This window comes from Girardinichthys multiradiatus, chromosome 8 (genome assembly GCF_021462225.1).
Source record: "Girardinichthys multiradiatus isolate DD_20200921_A chromosome 8, DD_fGirMul_XY1, whole genome shotgun sequence".
NCBI lineage: Eukaryota > Metazoa > Chordata > Actinopteri > Cyprinodontiformes > Goodeidae > Girardinichthys > Girardinichthys multiradiatus.
In genome coordinates this window covers 1,160,961-1,187,535 of record NC_061801.1, presented here as the reverse complement: position 1 = coordinate 1,187,535, position 26,575 = coordinate 1,160,961, and the positions used below count along the sequence as shown (strand labels likewise).

General features: G+C 41.4%; 9 non-coding genes across 9 annotated transcripts; all 9 read right to left on the bottom strand.

The window, feature by feature from the left end:
• Positions 1-647: 647 nt before the first annotated feature.
• trnas-aga lies at positions 648-729 on the bottom strand. Its single transcript has one exon. It is a non-coding gene; the product is annotated as a tRNA-Ser (tRNA).
• An 812-nt stretch (positions 730-1,541) lies between these two features.
• Positions 1,542-1,623, bottom strand: trnas-aga. The gene has a single exon. It is a non-coding gene; the product is annotated as a tRNA-Ser (tRNA).
• Positions 1,624-2,435: 812 nt separating this feature from the next.
• trnas-aga lies at positions 2,436-2,517 on the bottom strand. The gene has a single exon. It is a non-coding gene; the product is annotated as a tRNA-Ser (tRNA).
• Positions 2,518-4,845: 2,328 nt separating this feature from the next.
• On the bottom strand, positions 4,846-4,927 carry trnas-aga. Its single transcript has one exon. It is a non-coding gene; the product is annotated as a tRNA-Ser (tRNA).
• An 812-nt stretch (positions 4,928-5,739) lies between these two features.
• On the bottom strand, positions 5,740-5,821 carry trnas-aga. The gene has a single exon. It is a non-coding gene; the product is annotated as a tRNA-Ser (tRNA).
• An 812-nt stretch (positions 5,822-6,633) lies between these two features.
• Positions 6,634-6,715, bottom strand: trnas-aga. The gene has a single exon. It is a non-coding gene; the product is annotated as a tRNA-Ser (tRNA).
• A 2,328-nt stretch (positions 6,716-9,043) lies between these two features.
• Positions 9,044-9,125, bottom strand: trnas-uga. The gene has a single exon. It is a non-coding gene; the product is annotated as a tRNA-Ser (tRNA).
• Positions 9,126-10,095: 970 nt separating this feature from the next.
• trnas-aga lies at positions 10,096-10,177 on the bottom strand. Its single transcript has one exon. It is a non-coding gene; the product is annotated as a tRNA-Ser (tRNA).
• A 2,328-nt stretch (positions 10,178-12,505) lies between these two features.
• On the bottom strand, positions 12,506-12,587 carry trnas-aga. The gene has a single exon. It is a non-coding gene; the product is annotated as a tRNA-Ser (tRNA).
• Positions 12,588-26,575: the final 13,988 nt, after the last annotated feature.

The following is a 26,575-nucleotide window of genomic DNA, read 5'->3' as shown; positions in this document are numbered from 1 at the left end:
GTCCATTCTTTTTTGGTCATCCAAGGTTGGCCAGTTAGTGAGTCTCTTCATTATCTCCTGGTCATTGTCATTCCAATTCAAGAGTAAATGGAACTTTCTAGGACACCTTCACTGTGACATGAAGCCTGATTTAAGGGAACTTATTACCAGAGAAGTTGTTGCTCAAGTCACTTTCACTCATCCTTTTCGAACAATGCCCCTCTACCAGCCATGTCGTTACTCTCCCCTCTTTCAAAGCAAGGTCAGTTCTGATTTTAAAAACATTTGCTTTTTCAAACTAAGGTACTACAATATTAAAGTAGCTAGGCACAATAAATTATATGCTTCTTTCCTAGCAGCACTGAGCACTCCTGATTGATCAATGCCAGAAAACGTATTGCTTTTCATAGGTTGGTAGGATAGACTTGTTGAAACAAACTGTTGTGGGTTTGTTTTACATCAAGAAGAAAAGAACTCAGCTGATTTCAAGTGTCCCAATAGCCACTTAGGTAACAGAATCTTAGAGCAGCAGATTGCTGGACTGTGTGTTTATTAGCATAATTCAAAACCTGCACATAACTTGTCAAATATCTCACCAAATTTGACAATAACATTTTATGCTTAGATTTTTTTTATATTGTAAAAACTTCGTATGCTCAAAGAGCAGTCGTTGCTGACAGGATTCGAACCTGTGTGGGGACAACCCAATGGATTTCTAGTCCATCGCCTTAACCACTCGGCCACAGCAACTGCCATGCTGTCATAACTGAGGTAACTTTCTTCGACAGCAGGTAAAAAGTGTCACACATCTGATAGAGTTGGCAACATATTTACATTGTCATATCTACTCCCCACAAAGAGGTCCATTCTTTGTTGGTCATCCAAGGTTGGCCAGTTAGGGTAGATACAATTTGCGGTTTGGCTTTGTTGGTCATCCAAGGTTGGCCAGTTAGTGAGTCTCTTCATTATCTCCTGGTCATTGTCATTCCAATTCAAGAGTAAATGGAACTTTCTAGGACACCTTCACTGTGACATGAAGCCTGATTTAAAGGAACTTATTACCAGAGAAGTTGTTGCTCAAGTCACTTTCACTCATCCTTTTCGAACAATGCCCCTCTACCAGCCATGTCGTTACTCTCCCCTCTTTCAAAGCAAGGTCAGTTCTGATTTTAAAAACATTTGGTTTTTCAAACTAAGGTACTACAATATTAAAGTAGCTAGGCACAATAAATTATATGCTTCTTTCCTAGCAGCACTGAGCACTCCTGATTGATCAATGCCAGAAAACGTATTGCTTTTCATAGGTTGGTAGGACAGACTTGTTGAAACAAACTGTTGTGGGTTTGTTTTACATCAAGAAGAAAAGAACTCAGCTGATTTCAAGTGTCCCAATAGCCACTTAGGTAACAGAATCTTAGAGCAGCAGATTGCTGGACTGTGTGTTTATTAGCATAATTCAAAACCTGCACATAACTTGTCAAATATCTCAACAAATTTGACAATAACATTTTATGCTTAGATTTTTTTTATATTGTAAACACTTCGTATGCTCAAAGAGCAGTCGTTGCTGACAGGATTCGAACCTGTGTGGGGACAACCCAATGGATTTCTAGTCCATCGCCTTAACCACTCGGCCACAGCAACTGCCATGCTGTCATAACTGAGGTAACTTTCTTCGACAGCAGGTAAAAAGTGTCACACATCTGATAGAGTTGGCAACATATTTACATTGTCATATCTACTCCCCACAAAGAGGTCCATTCTTTGTTGGTCATCCAAGGTTGGCCAGTTAGGGTAGATACAATTTGCGGTTTGGCTTTGTTGGTCATCCAAGGTTGGCCAGTTAGTGAGTCGCTTCATTATCTCCTGGTCATTGTCATTCCAATTCAAGAGTAAATGGAACTTTCTAGGACACCTTCACTGTGACATGAAGCCTGATTTAAGGGAACTTATTACCAGAGAAGTTGTTGCTCAAGTCACTTTCACTCATCCTTTTCGAACAATGCCCCTCTACCAGCCCTGTCGTTACTCTCCCCTCTTTCAAAGCAAGGTCAGTTCTGATTTTAAAAACATTTGCTTTTTCAAACTAAGGTACTACAATATTAAAGTAGCTAGGCACAATAAATTATATGCTTCTTTCCTAGCAGCACTGAGCACTCCTGATTGATCAATGCCAGAAAACGTATTGCTTTTCATAGGTTGGTAGGATAGACTTGTTGAAACAAACTGTTGTGGGTTTGTTTTACATCAAGAAGAAAAGAACTCAGCTGATTTCAAGTGTCCCAATAGCCACTTAGGTAACAGAATCTTAGAGCAGTAGATTGCTGGACTGTGTGTTTATTAGCATAATTCAAAACCTGCACATTACTTGTCAAATATCTCACCAAATTTGACAATAACATTTCATGCTTAGATTTTTTTTATATTGTAAACACGTCGTATGCTCAAAGAGCAGTCGTTGCTGACAGGATTTGAACCTGTGTGGGGACAACCCAATGGATTTCTAGTCCATCGCCTTAACCACTCGGCCACAGCAACTGCCATGCTGTCATAACTGAGGTAACTTTCTTCGACAGCAGGTAAAAAGTGTCACACATCTGATAGAGTTGGCAACATATTTACATTGTCATATATACAGGTCCTTCTCAAAAAATTAGCATATTGTGATAAAGTTAATTATTTTCCATAATGTCATGATGAAAATTTAACATTCATATATTTTAGATTCATTGCACACTAACTGAAATATTTCAGGTCTTTTATTGTCTTAATACGGATGATTTTGGCATACAGCTCATGAAAACCCAAAATTCCTATCTCACAAAATTAGCATATTATTAAAAGGGTCTCTAAACGAGCTATTAACCTAATCATCTGAATCAACGAGTTAACTCTAAACACCTGCAAAAGATTCCTGAGGCCTTTAAAACTCCCAGCCTGGTTTATCACTCAAAACCCCAATCATGGGTAAGACTGCCGACCTGACTGCTGTCCAGAAGGCCACTATTGACACCCTCAAGCAAGAGGGTAAGACACAGAAAGAAATTTCTGAACGAATAGGCTGTTCCCAGAGTGCTGTATCAAGGCACCTCAGTGGGAAGTCTGTGGGAAGGAAAAAGTGTGGCAGAAAACGCTGCACAACGAGAAGAGGTGACCGGACCCTGAAGAAGATTGTGGAGAAGGGCCAATTCCAGACCTTGGGGGACCTGCGGAAGCAGTGGACTGAGTATGGAGTAGAAACATCCAGAGCCACCGTGCACTGGCGTGTGCAGGAAATGGGCTATAGGTGCCGCATTCCCCAGACCTGGGCTACAGAGAAGCAGCACTGGACTGTTGCTCAGTGGTCCAAAGTACTTTTTTCGGATGAAAGCAAATTCTGCATGTCATTCAGAAATCAAGGTGCCAGAGTCTGGAGGAAGACTGGGGAGAAGGAAATGCCAAAATGCCAGAAGTCCAGTGTCAAGTACCCACAGTCAGTGATGGTCTGGGGTGCCGTGTCAGCTGCTGGTGTTGGTCCACTGTGTTTTATCAAGGGCAGGGTCAATGCAGCTAGCTATCAGGAGATTTTGGAGCACTTCATGCTTCCATCTGCTGAAAAGCTTTATGGAGATGAAGATTTCATTTTTCAGCACCACCTGGCACCTGCTCACAGTGCCAAAACCACTGGTAAATGGTTTACTGACCATGGTATCACTGTGCTCAATTGGCCTGCCAACTCTCCTGACCTGAACCCCATAGAGAATCTGTGGGATATTGTGAAGAGAACGTTGAGAGACTCAAGACCCAACACTCTGGATGAGCTAAAGGCCGCTATCGAAGCATCCTGGGCCTCCATAAGACCTCAGCAGTGCCACAGGCTGATTGCCTCCATGCCACGCCGCATTGAAGCAGTCATTTCTGCAAAAGGATTCCCGACCAAGTATTGAGTGCATAACTGTACATGATTATTTGAAGGTTGACGTTTTTTGTATTAAAAACACTTTTCTTTTATTGGTCGGATGAAATATGCTAATTTTGTGAGATAGGAATTTTGGGTTTTCATGAGCTGTATGCCAAAATCATCTGTATTAAGACAATAAAAGACCTGAAATATTTCAGTTAGTGTGCAATGAATCTAAAATATATGAATGTTAAATTTTCATCATTACATTATAGAAAATAATGAACTTTATCACAATATGCTAATATTTTGAGACGGACCTGTACTCCCCACAAAGAGGTCCATTCTTTGTTGGTCATCCAAGGTTGGCCAGTTAGTGAGTCTCTTCATTATCTCCTGGTCATTGTCATTCCAATTCAAGAGTAAATGGAACTTTCTAGGACACCTTCACTGTGACATGAAGCCTGATTTAAAGGAACTTATTACCAGAGAAGTTGTTGCTCAAGTCACTTTCACTCATCCTTTTCGAACAATGCCCCTCTACCAGCCATGTCGTTACTCTCCCCTCTTTCAAAGCAAGGTCAGTTCTGATTTTAAAAACATTTGCTTTTTCAAACTAAGGTACTACAATATTAAAGTAGCTAGGCACAATAAATTATATGCTTCTTTCCTAGCAGCACTGAGCACTCCTGATTGATCAATGCCAGAAAACGTATTGCTTTTCATAGGTTGGTAGGATAGACTTGTTGAAACAAACTGTTGTGGGTTTGTTTTACATCAAGAAGAAAATAACTCAGCTGATTTCAAGTGTCCCAATAGCCACTTAGGTAACAGAATCTTAGAGCAGCAGATTGCTGGACTGTGTGTTTATTAGCATAATTCAAAACCTGCACATAACTTGTCAAATATCTCACCAAATTTGACAATAACATTTTATGCTTAGATTTTTTTTATATTGTAAAAACTTCGTATGCTCAAAGAGCAGTCGTTGCTGACAGGATTCGAACCTGTGTGGGGACAACCCAATGGATTTCTAGTCCATCGCCTTAACCACTCGGCCACAACAACTGCCATGCTGTCATAACTGAGGTAACTTTCTTCGACAGCAGGTAAAAAGTGTCACACATCTGATAGAGTTGGCAACATATTTACATTGTCATATCTACTCCCCACAAAGAGGTCCATTCTTTGTTGGTCATCCAAGGTTGGCCAGTTAGGGTAGATACAATTTGCGGTTTGGCTTTGTTGGTCATCCAAGGTTGGCCAGTTAGTGAGTCTCTTCATTATCGCCTGGTCATTGTCATTCCAATTCAAGAGTAAATGGAACTTTCTAGGACACCTTCACTGTGACATGAAGCCTGATTTAAAGGAACTTATTACCAGAGAAGTTGTTGCTCAAGTCACTTTCACTCATCCTTTTCGAACAATGCCCCTCTACCAGCCATGTCGTTACTCTCCCCTCTTTCAAAGCAAGGTCAGTTCTGATTTTAAAAACATTTGGTTTTTCAAACTAAGGTACTACAATATTAAAGTAGCTAGGCACAATAAATTATATGCTTCTTTCCTAGCAGCACTGAGCACTCCTGATTGATCAATGCCAGAAAACGTATTGCTTTTCATAGGTTGGTAGGACAGACTTGTTGAAACAAACTGTTGTGGGTTTGTTTTACATCAAGAAGAAAAGAACTCAGCTGATTTCAAGTGTCCCAATAGCCACTTAGGTAACAGAATCTTAGAGCAGCAGATTGCTGGACTGTGTGTTTATTAGCATAATTCAAAACCTGCACATAACTTGTCAAATATCTCAACAAATTTGACAATAACATTTTATGCTTAGATTTTTTTTATATTGTAAACACTTCGTATGCTCAAAGAGCAGTCGTTGCTGACAGGATTCGAACCTGTGTGGGGACAACCCAATGGATTTCTAGTCCATCGCCTTAACCACTCGGCCACAGCAACTGCCATGCTGTCATAACTGAGGTAACTTTCTTCGACAGCAGGTAAAAAGTGTCACACATCTGATAGAGTTGGCAACATATTTACATTGTCATATCTACTCCCCACAAAGAGGTCCATTCTTTGTTGGTCATCCAAGGTTGGCCAGTTAGGGTAGATACAATTTGCGGTTTGGCTTTGTTGGTCATCCAAGGTTGGCCAGTTAGTGAGTCGCTTCATTATCTCCTGGTCATTGTCATTCCAATTCAAGAGTAAATGGAACTTTCTAGGACACCTTCACTGTGACATGAAGCCTGATTTAAGGGAACTTATTACCAGAGAAGTTGTTGCTCAAGTCACTTTCACTCATCCTTTTCGAACAATGCCCCTCTACCAGCCCTGTCGTTACTCTCCCCTCTTTCAAAGCAAGGTCAGTTCTGATTTTAAAAACATTTGCTTTTTCAAACTAAGGTACTACAATATTAAAGTAGCTAGGCACAATAAATTATATGCTTCTTTCCTAGCAGCACTGAGCACTCCTGATTGATCAATGCCAGAAAACGTATTGCTTTTCATAGGTTGGTAGGATAGACTTGTTGAAACAAACTGTTGTGGGTTTGTTTTACATCAAGAAGAAAAGAACTCAGCTGATTTCAAGTGTCCCAATAGCCACTTAGGTAACAGAATCTTAGAGCAGTAGATTGCTGGACTGTGTGTTTATTAGCATAATTCAAAACCTGCACATAACTTGTCAAATATCTCACCAAATTTGACAATAACATTTCATGCTTAGATTTTTTTTATATTGTAAACACGTCGTATGCTCAAAGAGCAGTCGTTGCTGACAGGATTTGAACCTGTGTGGGGACAACCCAATGGATTTCTAGTCCATCACCTTAACCACTCGGCCACAGCAACTGCCATGCTGTCATAACTGAGGTAACTTTCTTCGACAGCAGGTAAAAAGTGTCACACATCTGATAGAGTTGGCAACATATTTACATTGTCATATATACAGGTCCTTCTCAAAAAATTAGCATATTGTGATAAAGTTAATTATTTTCCATAATGTCATGATGAAAATTTAACATTCATATATTTTAGATTCATTGCACACTAACTGAAATATTTCAGGTCTTTTATTGTCTTAATACGGATGATTTTGGCATACAGCTCATGAAAACCCAAAATTCCTATCTCACAAAATTAGCATATTATTAAAAGGGTCTCTAAACGAGCTATTAACCTAATCATCTGAATCAACGAGTTAACTCTAAACACCTGCAAAAGATTCCTGAGGCCTTTAAAACTCCCAGCCTGGTTTATCACTCAAAACCCCAATCATGGGTAAGACTGCCGACCTGACTGCTGTCCAGAAGGCCACTATTGACACCCTCAAGCAAGAGGGTAAGACACAGAAAGAAATTTCTGAACGAATAGGCTGTTCCCAGAGTGCTGTATCAAGGCACCTCAGTGGGAAGTCTGTGGGAAGGAAAAAGTGTGGCAGAAAACGCTGCACAACGAGAAGAGGTGACCGGACCCTGAAGAAGATTGTGGAGAAGGGCCAATTCCAGACCTTGGGGGACCTGCGGAAGCAGTGGACTGAGTATGGAGTAGAAACATCCAGAGCCACCGTGCACTGGCGTGTGCAGGAAATGGGCTATAGGTGCCGCATTCCCCAGACCTGGGCTACAGAGAAGCAGCACTGGACTGTTGCTCAGTGGTCCAAAGTACTTTTTTCGGATGAAAGCAAATTCTGCATGTCATTCAGAAATCAAGGTGCCAGAGTCTGGAGGAAGACTGGGGAGAAGGAAATGCCAAAATGCCAGAAGTCCAGTGTCAAGTACCCACAGTCAGTGATGGTCTGGGGTGCCGTGTCAGCTGCTGGTGTTGGTCCACTGTGTTTTATCAAGGGCAGGGTCAATGCAGCTAGCTATCAGGAGATTTTGGAGCACTTCATGCTTCCATCTGCTGAAAAGCTTTATGGAGATGAAGATTTCATTTTTCAGCACCACCTGGCACCTGCTCACAGTGCCAAAACCACTGGTAAATGGTTTACTGACCATGGTATCACTGTGCTCAATTGGCCTGCCAACTCTCCTGACCTGAACCCCATAGAGAATCTGTGGGATATTGTGAAGAGAACGTTGAGAGACTCAAGACCCAACACTCTGGATGAGCTAAAGGCCGCTATCGAAGCATCCTGGGCCTCCATAAGACCTCAGCAGTGCCACAGGCTGATTGCCTCCATGCCACGCCGCATTGAAGCAGTCATTTCTGCAAAAGGATTCCCGACCAAGTATTGAGTGCATAACTGTACATGATTATTTGAAGGTTGACGTTTTTTGTATTAAAAACACTTTTCTTTTATTGGTCGGATGAAATATGCTAATTTTGTGAGATAGGAATTTTGGGTTTTCATGAGCTGTATGTCAAAATCATCTGTATTAAGACAATAAAAGACCTGAAATATTTCAGTTAGTGTGCAATGAATCTAAAATATATGAATGTTAAATTTTCATCATTACATTATAGAAAATAATGAACTTTATCACAATATGCTAATATTTTGAGACGGACCTGTACTCCCCACAAAGAGGTCCATTCTTTGTTGGTCATCCAAGGTTGGCCAGTTAGTGAGTCTCTTCATTATCTCCTGGTCATTGTCATTCCAATTCAAGAGTAAATGGAACTTTCTAGGACACCTTCACTGTGACATGAAGCCTGATTTAAAGGAACTTATTACCAGAGAAGTTGTTGCTCAAGTCACTTTCACTCATCCTTTTCGAACAATGCCCCTCTACCAGCCATGTCGTTACTCTCCCCTCTTTCAAAGCAAGGTCAGTTCTGATTTTAAAAACATTTGCTTTTTCAAACTAAGGTACTACAATATTAAAGTAGCTAGGCACAATAAATTATATGCTTCTTTCCTAGCAGCACTGAGCACTCCTGATTGATCAATGCCAGAAAACGTATTGCTTTTCATAGGTTGGTAGGATAGACTTGTTGAAACAAACTGTTGTGGGTTTGTTTTACATCAAGAAGAAAATAACTCAGCTGATTTCAAGTGTCCCAATAGCCACTTAGGTAACAGAATCTTAGAGCAGCAGATTGCTGGACTGTGTGTTTATTAGCATAATTCAAAACCTGCACATAACTTGTCAAATATCTCACCAAATTTGACAATATCATTTTATGCTCAAATTTTTTGTATATTGTAAACACTTTGTATGTTCAAAGAACAGTCGTTGCTGACAGGATTTGAACCTGTGCGGGGACAACCCAATGGATTTCAAGTCCATCGCCTTAACCACTCGGCCACAACAACTCCAAACTACAAACATCCGAGGTAAGTTTCGGCGACAGAAGGAAAACAAGGGTTAGAGCACAGGATTGCTGGACTGTGTGTTTATTAGCATAATTCAAAACCTGCACATAACATGTCAAATATCTTACCCCATTTGACGAAAACAGTTCGAGCTTGGCTTCTTTATTTACTGTAAACACTTTGTTTGTTCCAACCACTCGGCCACAACAACTACTATGCAAAAACAACTGAGGTTAGTTTCGTCGACAATAGGAAAACAATTGTTACACATCTGAGAAAGTTGGCAACAAATTGACATTGTCATATCTACTCCCCACAAAGAGGTCAATTCTTTGTTGGTCATCCAAGGTTGGCCAGTTAGTGAGTCTCTTCATTATCTCCTGGTCATTGTCATTCCAATTCAAGAGTAAATGGAACTTTCTAGGACACCTTCACTGTGACATGAAGCCTGATTTAAAGGAACTTATTACCAGAGAAGTTGTTGCTCAAGTCACTTTCACTCATCCTTTTCGAACAATGCCCCTCTACCAGCCATGTCGTTAATCTCCCCTCTTTCAAAGCAAGGTCAGTTCTGATTTTAAAAACATTTGCTTTTTCAAACTAAGGTACTACAATATTAAAGTAGCTAGGCACAATAAATTATATGCTTCTTTCCTAGCAGCACTGAGCACTCCTGATTGATCAATGCCAGAAAACGTATTGCTTTTCATAGGTTGGTAGGATAGACTTGTTGAAACAAACTGTTGTGGGTTTGTTTTACATCAAGAAGAAAATAACTCAGCTGATTTCAAGTGTCCCAATAGCCACTTAGGTAACAGAATCTTAGAGCAGCAGATTGCTGGACTGTGTGTTTATTAGCATAATTCAAAACCTGCACATAACTTGTCAAATATCTCACCAAATTTGACAATAACATTTTATGCTTAGATTTTTTTTATATTGTAAACACTTTGTATGCTCAAAGAGCAGTCGTTGCTGACAGGATTCGAACCTGTGTGGGGACAACCCAATGGATTTCTAGTCCATCGCCTTAACCACTCGGCCACAGCAACTGCCATGCTGTCATAACTGAGGTAACTTTCTTCGACAGCAGGTAAAAAGTGTCACACATCTGATAGAGTTGGCAACATATTTACATTGTCATATATACAGGTCCTTCTCAAAAAATTAGCATATTGTGATAAAGTTAATTATTTTCCATAATGTCATGATGAAAATTTAACATTCATATATTTTAGATTCATTGCACACTAACTGAAATATTTCAGGTCTTTTATTGTCTTAATACGGATGATTTTGGCATACAGCTCATGAAAACCCAAAATTCCTATCTCACAAAATTAGCATATTATTAAAAGGGTCTCTAAACGAGCTATTAACCTAATCATCTGAATCAACGAGTTAACTCTAAACACCTGCAAAAGATTCCTGAGGCCTTTAAAACTCCCAGCCTGGTTTATCACTCAAAACCCCAATCATGGGTAAGACTGCCGACCTGACTGCTGTCCAGAAGGCCACTATTGACACCCTCAAGCAAGAGGGTAAGACACAGAAAGAAATTTCTGAACGAATAGGCTGTTCCCAGAGTGCTGTATCAAGGCACCTCAGTGGGAAGTCTGTGGGAAGGAAAAAGTGTGGCAGAAAACGCTGCACAACGAGAAGAGGTGACCGGACCCTGAAGAAGATTGTGGAGAAGGGCCAATTCCAGACCTTGGGGGACCTGCGGAAGCAGTGGACTGAGTATGGAGTAGAAACATCCAGAGCCACCGTGCACTGGCGTGTGCAGGAAATGGGCTATAGGTGCCGCATTCCCCAGACCTGGGCTACAGAGAAGCAGCACTGGACTGTTGCTCAGTGGTCCAAAGTACTTTTTTCGGATGAAAGCAAATTCTGCATGTCATTCAGAAATCAAGGTGCCAGAGTCTGGAGGAAGACTGGGGAGAAGGAAATGCCAAAATGCCAGAAGTCCAGTGTCAAGTACCCACAGTCAGTGATGGTCTGGGGTGCCGTGTCAGCTGCTGGTGTTGGTCCACTGTGTTTTATCAAGGGCAGGGTCAATGCAGCTAGCTATCAGGAGATTTTGGAGCACTTCATGCTTCCATCTGCTGAAAAGCTTTATGGAGATGAAGATTTCATTTTTCAGCACCACCTGGCACCTGCTCACAGTGCCAAAACCACTGGTAAATGGTTTACTGACCATGGTATCACTGTGCTCAATTGGCCTGCCAACTCTCCTGACCTGAACCCCATAGAGAATCTGTGGGATATTGTGAAGAGAACGTTGAGAGACTCAAGACCCAACACTCTGGATGAGCTAAAGGCCGCTATCGAAGCATCCTGGGCCTCCATAAGACCTCAGCAGTGCCACAGGCTGATTGCCTCCATGCCACGCCGCATTGAAGCAGTCATTTCTGCAAAAGGATTCCCGACCAAGTATTGAGTGCATAACTGTACATGATTATTTGAAGGTTGACGTTTTTTGTATTAAAAACACTTTTCTTTTATTGGTCGGATGAAATATGCTAATTTTGTGAGATAGGAATTTTGGGTTTTCATGAGCTGTATGCCAAAATCATCTGTATTAAGACAATAAAAGACCTGAAATATTTCAGTTAGTGTGCAATGAATCTAAAATATATGAATGTTAAATTTTCATCATTACATTATAGAAAATAATGAACTTTATCACAATATGCTAATATTTTGAGAAGGACCTGTACTCCCCACAAAGAGGTCCATTCTTTGTTGGTCATCCAAGGTTGGCCAGTTAGTGAGTCTCTTCATTATCTCCTGGTCATTGTCATTCCAATTCAAGAGTAAATGGAACTTTCTAGGACACCTTCACTGTGACATGAAGCCTGATTTAAAGGAACTTATTACCAGAGAAGTTGTTGTTCAAGTCACTTTCACTCATCCGTTTCGAACAATGCCCCTCTACCAGCCATGTCGTTACTCTCCCCTCTTTCAAAGCAAGGTCAGTTCTGATTTTAAAAACATTTGCTTTTTCAAACTAAGGTACTACAATATTAAAGTTGCTAGGCACACTAAATTATATGCTTCTGTCCTAGCAGGACTGAGCACTCCTGATTGATCAATGCCAGAAAACGTATTGCTTTTCATAGGTTGGTAGGATAGACTTGTTAAAACAAACTGTTGTGGGTTTGTTTTACATCAAGAAGAAAAAAACTCAGCTGATTTCAAGTGTCCCAATAGCCACTTAGGTAATAGAATCTTAGAGGAGCAGATTGCTGGACTGTGTGTTTATTAGCATAATTCAAAACCTGCACATAACTTGTCAAATATCTCACCAAATTTGACAATAACATTTTATGCTCAGATTTTTTGTATATTGTAAACACTTTGTATGCTCAAAGAGCAGTCGTTGCTGACAGGATTCGAACTTGTGCAGGGACAACCCAATGGATTTCTAGTCCATCGCCTTAACAACTCGGCCACAGCAACTGCCATGCTGTCATAACTGAGGTAACTTTCTTCGACAGCAGGTAAAAAGTGTCACATCTGATAGAGTTGGCAACATATTTACATTGTCATATCTACTCCCCACAAAGAGATCCATTCTTTGTTGGTCATCCAAGGTTGGCCAGTTAGGGTAGATACAATTTGCAGTTTGGCTTTGTTGGTCATCCAAGGTTGGCCAGTTAGTGAGTCTCTTCATTATCTCCTGGTCATTGTCATTCCAATTCAAGAGTAAATAGAACTTTCTAGGACACCTTCACTGTGACATGAAGCCTGATTTAAGGGAACTTATTACCAGAGAAGTTGTTGCTCAAGTCACTTTCACTTATCCGTTTCAAACAATGCCCCTCTACCAGCCATGTCGTTACTCTCCCCTCTTTCAAAGCAAGGTCAGTTCTGATTTCAAAAACATTTGCTTTTTTAAACTAAGGTACTACAATATTAAAGATGCTAGGCATAAAAATTGATATGATCCTTGGCTAGCAGCACTGAGCACTGCTGGTCGTTGTCATATCTACTCCCCACAAAGAGGTCTATTCTTTATTGGTCATCCAAGGGTCGTCAGTTAGGTAGTCTTTTCATCATCTAGAAGAAACGATTTCAAAAGTGTCACAATAGCTACTAAACAAAAGAATTTTAGAGCTGCTCCTTGGACTCGTACTCATTGTCTTCCGCTTCATTTGCGACCAGGTCGCAGGGGCAGCAAACTCAGAAGAGACAACCAGACTTCCCTCTCCTCGGTCACCTCCTTCAGCTCCTCCGGAAGGAGCCCAAGGCATTCAGGCCAGCCGAGAGACATAGTCCCTCCACCGTGTCCTGGGCCTCCTCCCCGTAGAGTGTGCCTGGAATACCTCTCGAGAGAGGCGTCCAGGTGGCATCCGGTATAGATGCCTGAGCCACTTCAACTGGCTCCCCTCGAAGTGAACAGTAAAAGGTTCCTTGCCCCCGTGACAGGTTCGTGATGCACCATGCCTAGAACAAAGTATGTTTAATGGCTCCTAGAAAACAAGTCTCCTGAGTACATATCCTGGAATTCTTTGGGATAGAGTATGTTTTGCATTTACATGTCACAGGGGATACAGACCATTTCCTCTCATTTTTATTTTATTTTTTTCCCTCTACTTACCTAATGTGGCCTCTTTTCTCATCTAACAAGGGCAGCACCTGTGAGTGGGCAGCAAAGCCTTGGTGACCCGTCCCCCCTTGTCTTGTGTCATGATGTATGTTTGGATGGGTTGTACTGGAATTCAAATTTCCCCTCGGGGATCAATAAAGTATCTTTGAATTGAATTGAATTGAATTAAAGCTGATGCATGACTCATATGGCCAGGGAAACTTAAACATTTTTTAAAAAGAGAAGCCCTACAATATTCGGTCAAAAAGTGTACTCAGGTGCTTCCATAAGATAGAAGTCATCGCTGACTCTGGTTAATTTAATTTTCAAATCCACAGAGTTCAAAAGAAGTCTCTCACTGGAAAAAATATCGCTGTGAAGAAGTCCAAAGAGATGTAGTTCCCTGGATTGTCTGGTGAAGGCAGCTCTCAGATTCAGCCTCCTATTTGATCAGTTTACAGTCACTACAGAGTTGATCGAGCATTAGGTGTCTTTATAAAAAAGACCAGGCTCAATTGTGTTTTTAAAGTTTCCTCCGAATAGTTGAGGATTGTCTCAATCACAGCCCTGTAAGGATGGGTGGAGCTAGATCTACCTCACCTGTAGAGTCAGCTCCCAGTTTTAGTCCATGAGGCAGACACTGATGAAGCTTATAGTTAGAGTGCCTTAGGTTATCCTGAGCTATCTCTGTAGATATGCTGCTATAGGCTTAGACTGCTGGAGCACATAATGACCACTTTCACTCTCTCTGCTACATTCTCATACTACTCTCCAATGTTGCATTATTTGCTGTTATTTCAGCTTTTAACTCTAGAAACTACATCTGACCTGGCTCTGTTACACCATCTTGGAGGGGGACATCGGCTACGCTGCTGCTGCCAACAACTTAATGCTCACCTTATACAGATGATACCCCTGGCCCTGTCTATCAGTGTTTAACTCTGTCTCTCCAAGACATAGCTACTAGCTGAGCTTCTACTGTGATTAACTATATGTACAGGTCCTTCTCAAAATATTAGCATATTGTGATAAAGTTAATTATTTTCCATAATGTCATGATGAAAATTTAACATTCATATATTTTAGATTCATTGCACACTAACTGAAATATTTCAGGTCTTTTATTGTCTTAATACGGATGATTTTGGCATACAGCTCAGGAAAACCCAAAATTCCTATCTCACAAAATTAGCATATTTCATCCGACCAATAAAAGAAAAGTGTTTTTAATACAAAAAACGTCAACCTTCAAATAATCATGTACAGTTATGCACTCAATACTTGGTCGGGAATCCTTTGGCAGAAATGACTGCTTCAATGCGGCGTGGCATGGAGGCAATCAGCCTGTGGCACTGCTGAGGTCTTATGGAGGCCCAGGATGCTTCGATAGCGGCCTTTAGCTCATCCAGAGTGTTGGGTCTTGAGTCTCTCAACGTTCTCTTCACAATATCCCACAGATTCTCTATGGGGTTCAGGTCAGGAGAGTTGGCAGGCCAATTGAGCACAGTGATACCATGGTCAGTAAACCATTTACCAGTGGTTTTGGCACTGTGAGCAGGTGCCAGGTCGTGCTGAAAAATGAAATCTTCATCTCCATAAAGCTTTTCAGCAGATGGAAGCATGAAGTGCTCCAAAATCTCCTGATAGCTAGCTGCATTGACCCTGCCCTTGATAAAACACAGTGGACCAACACCAGCAGCTGACACGGCACCCCAGACCATCACTGACTGTGGGTACTTGACACTGGACTTCTGGCATTTTGGCATTTCCTTCTCCCCAGTCTTCCTCCAGACTCTGGCACCTTGATTTCTGAATGACATGCAGAATTTGCTTTCATCCGAAAAAAGTACTTTGGACCACTGAGCAACAGTCCAGTGCTGCTTCTCTGTAGCCCAGGTCTGGGGAATGCGGCACCTGTAGCCCATTTCCTGCACGCCTGTGCACGGTGGCTCTGGATGTTTCTACTCCACACTCAGTCCACTGCTTCCGCAGGTCCCCCAAGGTCTGGAATCGGCCCTTCTCCACAATCTTCCTCAGGGTTCGGTCACCTCTTCTCGTTGTGCAGTGTTTTCTGCCACACTTTTTCCTTCCCACAGACTTCCCACTGAGGTGCCTTGATACAGCACTCTGGGAACAGCCTATTCGTACAGAAATTTCTTTCTGTGTCTTACCCTCTTGCTTGAGGGTGTCAATAGTGGCCTTCTGGACAGCAGTCAGGTCGGCAGTCTTACCCATGATTGGGGTTTTGAGTGATGAACCAGGATGGGAGTTTTAAAGGCCCCAGGAATCTTTTGCAGGTGTTTAGAGTTAACTCGTTGATTCAGATTATTAGGTTCATAGCTCGTTTAGAGACCCTTTTAATGATATGCTAATTTTGTGAGATAGGAATTTTGGGTTTTCATGAGCTGTATGCCAAAATCATCCGTATTAAGACAATAAAAGACCTGAAATATTTCAGTTAGTGTGCAATGTATCTAAAATATATGAATGTTAAATTTTCATCATGACATTATGGAAAATAATTAACTTTATCACAATATGCTAATATTTTGAGAAGGACCAGTATGTACTCTCTTTCATACTCTAGACTTGGAAACTAACTCAGAGTTCATCTGCTTAGCTGTCTTTCCCTCCGAGATGAAGCCACTAAAGGAGCTATAACCATTAATGTTTCACTTTTCTTTCCTATAGAAAGTACTACTGGATTAGTGCTTCTGTATTCTTTTTATGTCTCTCCTCTGTTCTCTCAACCCCGTCGGCCGTGGCAGATGGCGCCTCACACTGAGCCTTGTGAGGATTATGATTATTGATTAATGAATATTTATCATAAAATTATAATAAAACAATCCTAACTCCTCCTAAATTTCTTAGCCAAAAATTAGTGGGCTGTGCTCTCTGACACTAACAGCTGATTGCCCCAAATCTCGAACAAAGGGTCATAAAACTCTGAAGCGGGAACTCAGTGGAAAAACTCCAGTAATAAAACTGGGACAAAGGAGTGGTTAGGCCACGAGGCCTAGACCGCAGCTGCTTTGAGTGGAAAAACTTTTAAAGTCCAACTTGTAACTCGTAACTGATTTGGGATCGTACCTTGCTGATTGCATCCGCGCTGCACGATTCAGCACACTTGCACAGCAAATCAAAGCAGCTCAGCATAAAAAACTTCAGTCAGTATTGCATGCAACAAGTTGATTCCTTGGGTTCACTACTGGTGATTCTAAATCACCTTAACTATGCCTCATCCTGCCCAGACTTCTAAATGCACCTACCCAATTTAATGTAAAAAAAGAACAAAATTACTTTGACATTGATTTCTTCTTCTCTCCACCGGTTGAGGAGGATGGGTATGGTCGGAAGAAGAACGAGGGGGGGAAAATCACGAGATCAAATCATAAAAATAGCAGTAAACTTATCAACTGTCCAAAATGGGTAAAATATGAAGAACCGTTACAGTCAACTGCACCAACAAGGGGTCTCCTTGGAAATAAAACCTATGTGGGTTTCCACCTGTGCCGGAGTGTCTGCTGGTTCATCGATCGGTATATGAATCTTCTGACCTTCTTGTATCAGACAGAATTCCAGCTTTCAAGCTCTTCCAGGAATGGCCATGTGGAGGAAAAGTTTGCCTGCAAGCTTTTGTCTCTCCAGATATGCGCTCTGTTGCCACATCCCGTGAGACATGCTGGAAATGGCAGTGAACGTTTATTTTCCCGGGTGTTTTATAATCCTGGAGGTGCAACGGCTGTTGAGCTGCACATGTCAAACTGTGCAGCCCAGTCGGTCTACTCCCCCAAAATGGATGACCCCAACACATGTAGATGGAAATCCTCATTGGTCTGTGCGCTGAGGAGCATAAAATACATGTGAATCATCTAAGGGGCACTTTCATTTTCACTTAAAACGAAAATGGTGTTGGATCAGCAGATTAATCCCAAACAAGTCAGATTTAATGATTCCTAAACTGGACAAGCTGGAGACAATCACACATGTCCATAAATAGCTGCATAAAGTTGTATGTAATTGTGGAACGATGACAGCTCTTGTACAGCTGCAGGACATCCCTGATGGAAAAAGTCGGAGGGAGCATTTTTCAGAGATCATGATGACGTGCTGGCACATGATGCAAAGCTTTTTAGTCGGTTTAGATTGCCCAGGGCAATTATTCTGGAGCTCTGCACGAATCTGGCCTCAGTGTTAGAGAGGGAAGCCAGGAAGCACCGTGCATTGCCGGTGCCAGTTTCAGTTCTCACTACGCTTTGGTGATTTCAACTGGAGCTTTTTAGAGGGAGCTGACTGACAGGTCGGTATTTAACAGTCATCCCTGAGCTGTGCCATGTTGCTCAGATATCAAATGTTCCCCTAAACTGTGGCTCTCATTTGCAGGAAGAAGCTGATTTCTGAACGCAATCCGAGTTATCGACTGCACTCATATTGATATAAGGGCCTCATATGTAAGAATATGAATTTGTGAATAGAAAGCATTTTCATTCAATATATGTGCAACCTTTCTGTGATGCACAAATGTGTCTCACTAATGCAATGGCACATCGGCCTCCTTAAATCACGATTCTGTCATACCATAAAAATAATTATAACCAAGGTAATTTTGATGTGATGTCCTGAGTTGTTTTAAAGATTTAAAGTACTTTACATAGTGTGTGTGGTGAGTCTACCTAATTAAAATACAGGAGGCATACTCACATTATTAGAATGATCAGTACTGAGCTATAATTAACCTCAATGCAGCAGTTTGATGGCGCCATTTGGATTTGATGCAGACATTCTAGAACAAAACGGGTTTGAACCGACAGACGTTTTAGTTTTAGTCAGGTTTGAGTCTCTGATGTTATTCAAGAAGTAGTTTGTTTGCTGTAGCCCACTATAAATATCCCTCATGGTGTGTAGACAAAGTCTCTCTGTGACGGCCACAGCAATGTTGCCATGGTTATTTGGACATGTGGTGGGTGCCTACCAGCTATTTATACTACTCTGCATGTCAATTTAGGGGCAGGGACCGGGTGGTCCAAGCGCCACATGCAGCTACGCCAAATCCACCTCAAATATGGATGTATGAAGGCTATGTCTGCGGTGACATGTCTATGCACAATTTTGTACATTTGAATTTTTTTGTGCACTGTAACTTTTGGAATCTCACCCTACCACCAACATTTAGTATGAAATGCTGAGCACTCTTTAGTACATCAGGCCCTTAGTAACTAAAACATGCATGTTTTTTGACTCAGAGGAAGCTGGCATACCTGGAGGAAGCCCACACATGCACGGGAAGGTCATGCAAGCTCCATGCAGATTGACTGAAGAACAGGATTTGAACCCAGGGCATTTTTTTTTTTTACATTTTACCCAAACAGATTAAAAAACTTATTTATACAATTGAGTTATGATATCAAATGTGGAAGACGTCTGCACTGATTTATTCAGGTTCAGTTTGAGCTTTAAAAAACAAAATGTTTAAGGGCCACTGTTGATTGTTTAAAGCATATAGTCTACCGATTGCATTCTATTATGATTTTATTTAAAAATTGTGTAATGTCCAAAAGGCCATACATAATAAAACAGATATAAATTATTGTTAGAACTCAGGGCCTAGTGAATTGGATAGTGCTGTTAAAGGTTTGGAAACCCAGCTAAGCTAAGCTCAAAAGAAAACGAAGCAGATCTTACAAAAAGAGATGACAGGAACATCTGTTTCATGAGATAACTGCACTCTCCTGTCTTCTTCGTCACCTTGTTCTGATCTTATCCAGCTGTGCTTTGTGTGAAAGACGCTCATATTCTTGCTTCCAGAACAACTGATTCAACTGATATTGCCACCTTTAAGCCCAGCAACTTCTCCCACAGATAACAGCTGTCTTAGCGCAACAACCTGTGCTTTGAATACACAAAAAAGACTCATGCAGCCACTGATTATTCCTTCACAAACAAACATAAAATAATCTTCTATACAGATGACACATTTTACATGTTTCCTTTTCCCCTTTCTCTTCCTTTGTAGTAAATGTCACCTTTAAACAACACAAGCCTGTCCTTAAGCAAAGGCAGCATTGTGTTAAACCTGGCCTTGAAGTGTAAAGACAAAAAAGAGAAAAAATGGGGCAGGCAACCATGAAGAAAAAAAAGACCAAAGGAAGAAAAAGTGAAAGAGGTGTGTTGCTGCTCCACATATTTATCCATGCAATTAATGGAGTTATGACGAAAATTCAATCTGAGAGACTCACTCGCACCTCCGGCTTAATCCAATGGCCCCTCCATGCGTCTCCGCTCCAACCAATCAGCATCAAGTCCGCAGTAATCCTCAGCCAATAATGCTTCAAGGCTCTGCATTTAAAGTCCCCCATCCATGGATCTCCCAGCTGTCAGCTGAACTTTGACCCTCCTCCACCCCATTGCCTCCATTTGGATTCTCAGTTCCTCCAGTTCCCTTATCGTCAGGCTTCCTCTCCATCACCAGTATCAGATCCTGGGGGAAGACAACTCTAATTCTAATTCTAAGACGTTCATTTAAGTTTATGTCATTCTCAGCATTCATGTCTTCCTCTGGCATCTGAGCACCAAAGAAATAAACATCCATTGTGTAACTTCTCTAATCGCATTTTTGTGTTTCTTATTGTGAGTCTCTACAGGATTGAAATAGCAATAGGTGCCTTCTGTGCACCTGAGAACCACATACATTCTTGTTTCCTTGGATAATGATTGCAGTCAGTGAAGCATGCCTTTCCTTTTGCATGTGAACACTTGCAGCTCTGATCAATGACTAGCTGAAAATAATAACTAACAACCTCATAGAACCACACATTTGGTTCTCATAGAAACATCTGCTAATATGCAGTGGACTTTGTATGTATTTTTGTTTCATAACAAATACACATTTTTTGTTGAGGTTGTATGTGACAAACCAGCACCAAGAAGTGTACAATTGTGAAGTGGAAGGAAAAGCAGTCATGGTCTGTGTGTTGTGCATTTGTTTTCAGCCCCATTTATTCTGATACACTGAAATAAAATCTAGGCCAGCCAACAACCTTCAGGTGTCAACTAATTTGTGTAACTATTCACCTTTTGGAATTTAATCTCAGCATAAATCTTGCTGATTTGTGAAGGACTCAGAGGATTGTTAGAGAATATTAGTGAACAAACAGGATCATGAAGAACAAGATAAAGTATAAATAAGTCAGGAAATTTGGAAGAAGATTTGGAGAAGTTTCACTGAGGGGCTGTGCTCCAGCAGTCACTCTGCGAGAGTCAGATACATGTGTTGTCAGTTCATCACAGACAAACAGAACAAACAACCCGGCACGCACAATAAAAACAAAATTAAAAGAAAATTGTATATGTACAGTATGACTACATAACAAAAATCTAAAGTTAAATTAGTTCTAACATGCATAGTATTAATACACTGCAAAGACTACATATCGAGAAAGTAAAAAAGTCCCATTTCAAGTAACAGTTTTATAAATATCTAAAAATATATTGTCTAGCAATTTTCACACGATAAAATTATCTTATGTTAAGAAAGTATATCTAGCCATTTCGCATGAAGATATTTTTGGTCAGAAATTAGCTATTTGTTCTAATAACAAGCTGCAAAGCTCGTACTTGTCACCTTCCGCTTTATTTGGAACTGGGCCACGGGGGCAGCAGACTCAGTTGAGACATCCAGACTTCCCTCTCCCCCTTCTCCGGCTTATGACTGTTTAAGTATTGTGTAGAGACTTTAATATTCACATGGACAATCCTGAAGACAGAAGTCCAATAGATCTATGTGACACTCTTAGAAATGTTGGTTTGACTCAACATGTTAAACAGCAAACGCACAAACAGGGACATATTTTGGACTTGATCATCACTAAGGGTCTAAACATTTCCAAGGTGTCTGTAACTGATGTTGCTCTATCTGATCACTTTTCTGTTATTTTTGAAAGCATCATCTCTAATGGCTCAGTTAGCCAAAGAGACATTATAAGAAAACGCATCTTTAAGGACGGTGCTGCTGAAACCTTTAACCAGATTTACTCTTCTACCTCCACTTTGCCCTGTAACACTGTAGATGAGCTGGTAGAAAACTTTCATTCTAAAATCTCGGACATCATTGATTCAATTGCTCCAATTAAAGTGAAAGTCGTTTCTGGGAAGAAAATGTCTCCATGGAGAAGTGCTCCACCAGTCAGAAGTGAAAAAAAGAAGTGTCGAAAAGCTGAACGCAGGTGGAGAAAGACTGGACTCCAGGTTCACTATATTATCAATAAAGAGAGACTATACAGATATAACCTACAACTGAAAAATGCAAGGGAATCTTTCTTTTCTGACATCAGTAAAAACATTAACATTGCTCGTGCATTATTTGACACAGTCGACAGGTTAACAAACCCTCCTGTAACTGTAGCATCTGAACTCCACTCTACCAGGGCCTGCAATGAATTTGCTAAATTCTTTACTGAAAAAACCCAAAAGATCAGAGGGGCAGTCAGCACATCCACATCAACTCCAGTACCAATGTTGTCTCCAACTAGAACTGATTTTGACAAAATTTCCCAAATAAACTACAAAAAAGAAATCGTACAGCAACTAAGCTCTTCTTCCTGCTGTCTCGATCTTTTACCCAAAGCTTTTCTTAAGAAAGCTTTGCCTGTAATAACATCTGATTTAACACAAATAATAAACATGTCCCTTTTGTCAGGTATTTTCCCCCAGGCCCTAAAAACAGCAATTATCAAACCTCTATTGAAAAAGAGCAACTTGGACAAGCTGCTACTACAGAACTACAGGCCTATATCAAACCTCCCCTTCATCAGTAAGATTATTGAAAAAGCTGCGTTTCAACAGTTAAACAACTTCTTAACAATGACCAGCAGCTTCGATGTCTTCCAGTCAGGCTTCCTGCTCACCACAGTACAGAGACTGCTCTTTGTCAAGGTGTTCAATGACATCCGTATAAATGCAGACTGTGGAAGAACCACAGTGCTGGTATTATTGGACCTTAGTGCAGCATTCGACACTGTTGATCACTCCATTTTATTAGAGCACCTGGAAAACTGGGTCGGCCTTTCTGGTACAGCACTCAATTGGTTTAAATCCTACTTGAAGGACAGGGACTTTTTTGTGTCAGAAGGTAACTTTACATCAGAGACCACAAAAATCCTATGTGGCGTTCCCCAAGGGTCCATCTTAGTGCCCCTCCTATTCAATATGTACATGCTCCCCCTAACTGAGATTATAATAAACAACAACATAAGTTATCATAACTATGCAGACGACACACAGCTATACGTTACAATGTCACCAGGTGACTATGAACCCATTCAAGCGCTGGTAAATGCTTTAAAGAAATCAATGCATGGATGTGCCAAAATTTTCTTCAGCTGAATCAAAACAAACTGAAGTAATAATTTTTTTTGGACCAAAGGAAGAGCGTTTAAAAGTTAGCACACAGCTTTAGTTAATACATGTACAAACCACCAATCAGGCTCGAAATCTGGGTGTAGTGATGGACTCACACCTGAACCTTCAGAGGCACATAAAGACAGTAACAAGGTCGGCCTTCTATCACCTAAAGAACATCTCCAGGGTTAAAGGACTAATGTCTCAGCAGGACCTTGAAAAACTAATTCATGCGTTCATCTTTAGTAGAATTGATTACTGCAATGGTGTCTTCACAGGTCTGCCTAAAAAGTCGATTAGACAGCTGCAGTTGATCCAGAACGCAGCTGCCTGCGTCTTCACTAAAACTAAGAAAGTGGAGCACATCACCCCGGTTCTAAAGTCCCTACACTCGCTCTCTGTAGCTCAGAGAATAGACTTTAAACTACTTATGTTAGTCTATAAATCACTAAATGGCTTAGCACCAAAATACATTACAGACTTGTTGTTGTGTATCAACCACCCAGACCTTTCAGGTCTTCTGGCTCAAATCTACTCTGCATACCCAGAACCAGAACCAAACATGGAGAAGCAGCCTATAGTTCTATGCTGCACTAATCTGGAATAAACTCCCAGAAAACCGTAAAAGCGCTGAAATCCTAAATTGCTTTAAATCAAGATTAAAAACGTATTTCTTTAGAGCGGCCTTTGAATGTGTTCTCTAAACATTATTAGTTAAGTTTTCATTCCAATTTTCCTTTCATTTTCTTATCCATCATTCTATTCTCTTTCTTTTTTTAATTACCTCTGTTGCTTGATTTTCTGTATCATTGTAATGTTTTTCCTTATGTACTGTGCCTTGATTGCCTTGTTGCTGAAAAGTGCTATATAAATAAACTTGAGTTGACTTGGAGAGGCGTAATTGGGTGGAACGTCCTCCCCAATCTAATTTCGAGTGGTGTTTCTTTATTGGACTTCTGTGCTGGTCACGGTTTGTCCACCAGCAGTAAGGGATGCTGTCAAGCTGAAGAAGGAGTCCTATCAGCTGTGGTTGGCTTTTTAGACTCCTGAGGCAGCTACCGTGAGGCCAAGTGTGCCGCGGCCCGGGCTGTGGCAGAGGCAAAGACTTGGGGCCTGGGAGGAGTTCGGTGAGGCCATGGAGAAGGACTACCGGTTGGTCTTGAAGCAATTCTGGCAAACCATATATATATATATATATACACAGGGGTTGGACAATGAAACTGAAACACCTGGTTTTAGACCACAATAATTTATTAGTATGGCGTAGGGCCTCCTTTTGCGGCCAATACAGCGTCAATTCGTCTTGGGAATGACATATACAAGTCCTGCACAGTGGTCAGAGGGATTTTAAGCCATTCTTCTTGCAGGATAGTGGCCAGGTCACTACGTGATACTGGTGGAGGAAAACGTTTCCTGACTCGTTCCTCCAAATCACCCCAAAGTGGCTCAATAATACTCAGATCTGGTGACTGTTCAGGCCATGGGAGATGTTCAACTTCACTTTCATGTTCATCAAACCAATCTTTCACCAGTCTTGCTGTGTGTATTGGTGCATTGTCACCCTGATACACGGCACCGCCTTCAGGATACAATGTTTGAACCATGGGATGCACATGGTCCTCAAGAATGGTTCGGTAGTCCTTGGCAGTGATGCGCCCATCTAGCACAAGTATTGGGCCAAAGGAATGCCATGATATGGCAGCCCAAACCATCACTGATCCACCCCCATGCTTCACACTGGGCATGCAACAGTCTGGGTGGTACGCTTCTTTGGGGCTTCTCCATGCCGTAACTCTCCCGGATGTGGGGAAAACAGTAAAGGTGGACTCATCAGAGAACAATACATGTTTCACATTGTCCACAGCCCAAGATTTGCGCTCCTTGCACCATTGAAGCCGACGTCTGGCATTGGCATGAGTGACCAATGCCAAACGAAAGGTTTGGCTATAGCAGCCCGGCCGTGTATATTGACCCTGTGGAGCTTCCGACAGACAGTTCTGGTTGAAACAGGAGAGTTGAGGTGCACATTTAATTCTGCCGTGATTTGGGCAGCCGTGGTTTTATGTTTTCTGGATACAATCCGGGTTAGCACCCGAACATCCCTTTCAGACAGCTTCCTCTTGCGTCCACAGTTAATCCTGTTGGATGTGGTTCGTCCTTCTTGGTGGTATGCTGACATTACCCTGGATATCGTGGCTCTTGATACATCACAAAGACTTGCTGTCTTGGTCACAAATGCGCCAGCAAGACGTGCACCAACAATTTGTCCTCTTTTGAACTCTGGTATGTCACCCATAATGTTGTGTGCATTTCAATATTTTGAGCCAAACTGTGCTCTTACCCTGCTAATTGAACCTTCACACTCTGCTCTTACTGGTGCCATGTGCAATCAATGAAGACTGGCTATCAGGCTGGTCCAATTTAGACATGAAACCTCCCACAGTAAAATTACAGGTGTTTCAGTTTATCTTGTACAAACACGCTTGCATTGTCTCCATAATCTTAAGGTATGTGCGATCTTTGTTCAGCACAATCAGCTGTTGTCTTTGTGAAGAGTCCCCACTGTGACTGCATCATCCCGATTCCACCTTTCCTCCTTGCCTCCAAACAACTCATCACATGTTTACTTACACATACAACATGAAAGGTTATAAAGTTCAAATAGTAAAGTTAATAAAGAGGAAATATTTAAGATAAATCTATATACAATTATTCCAACACACCATTCCTCTCTATGCCTTGTCAGGCACACGCCACATTCTCTCTACGCCTTGTCAGGCACAGATCATCCCTCTTTCCACCCCTCAGCAAGCTCAATCCATCCTTTTCTATGCTTTAACAGGCATAATTCATTTTTCTAGACTCCTTAGCAGCCTTGGCAGGCACCGTTCATCCCTCTCCTCACCGTAGCAGGCACATTCAAGTCTTCCTATGCCTTAAAAGGCTAAATTCCTCTCTCTCTTCATCTTAGCAGGTACTGACCCCTCTCAACGCCTTGGCAGGCTCAGTTCATCCCTCTTTACACACCTCAGCAGGCTCAATCCATCCTTCTCTACGCTTTAACAGGCATAATTCCTTTTTCTAGACTCCTTAGCAGTCTTGGCAGGCACCGTTCATCCCTCACCTCACCGTAGCAGGCATATTCAAGTCTTCCTAAGCCTCAGCAGGTTCAGGCCATCTCTCTCTTCATCTTAGTAGGTATCGACCCTCTCCATCCCTCTCTGTGCCTTGGCAGGCACAACTCATCCCTCTCCATGCCTTTGCGGCATAATTTATCTCCCTCAATGCCTTGGCAGGCACTTATTTTCAATTCCTTAGCAGGTACAATTCAACCTTATTATGCCTTGGCAGGATCAATTCATAATTCTCATGCCTTAGCAGGCACATTCATCACACTATATTTTTGCAGGCTATTCCATCCATCCTACGCCTCATTAAACTCTGTCCATCTCCTTTCACTCCT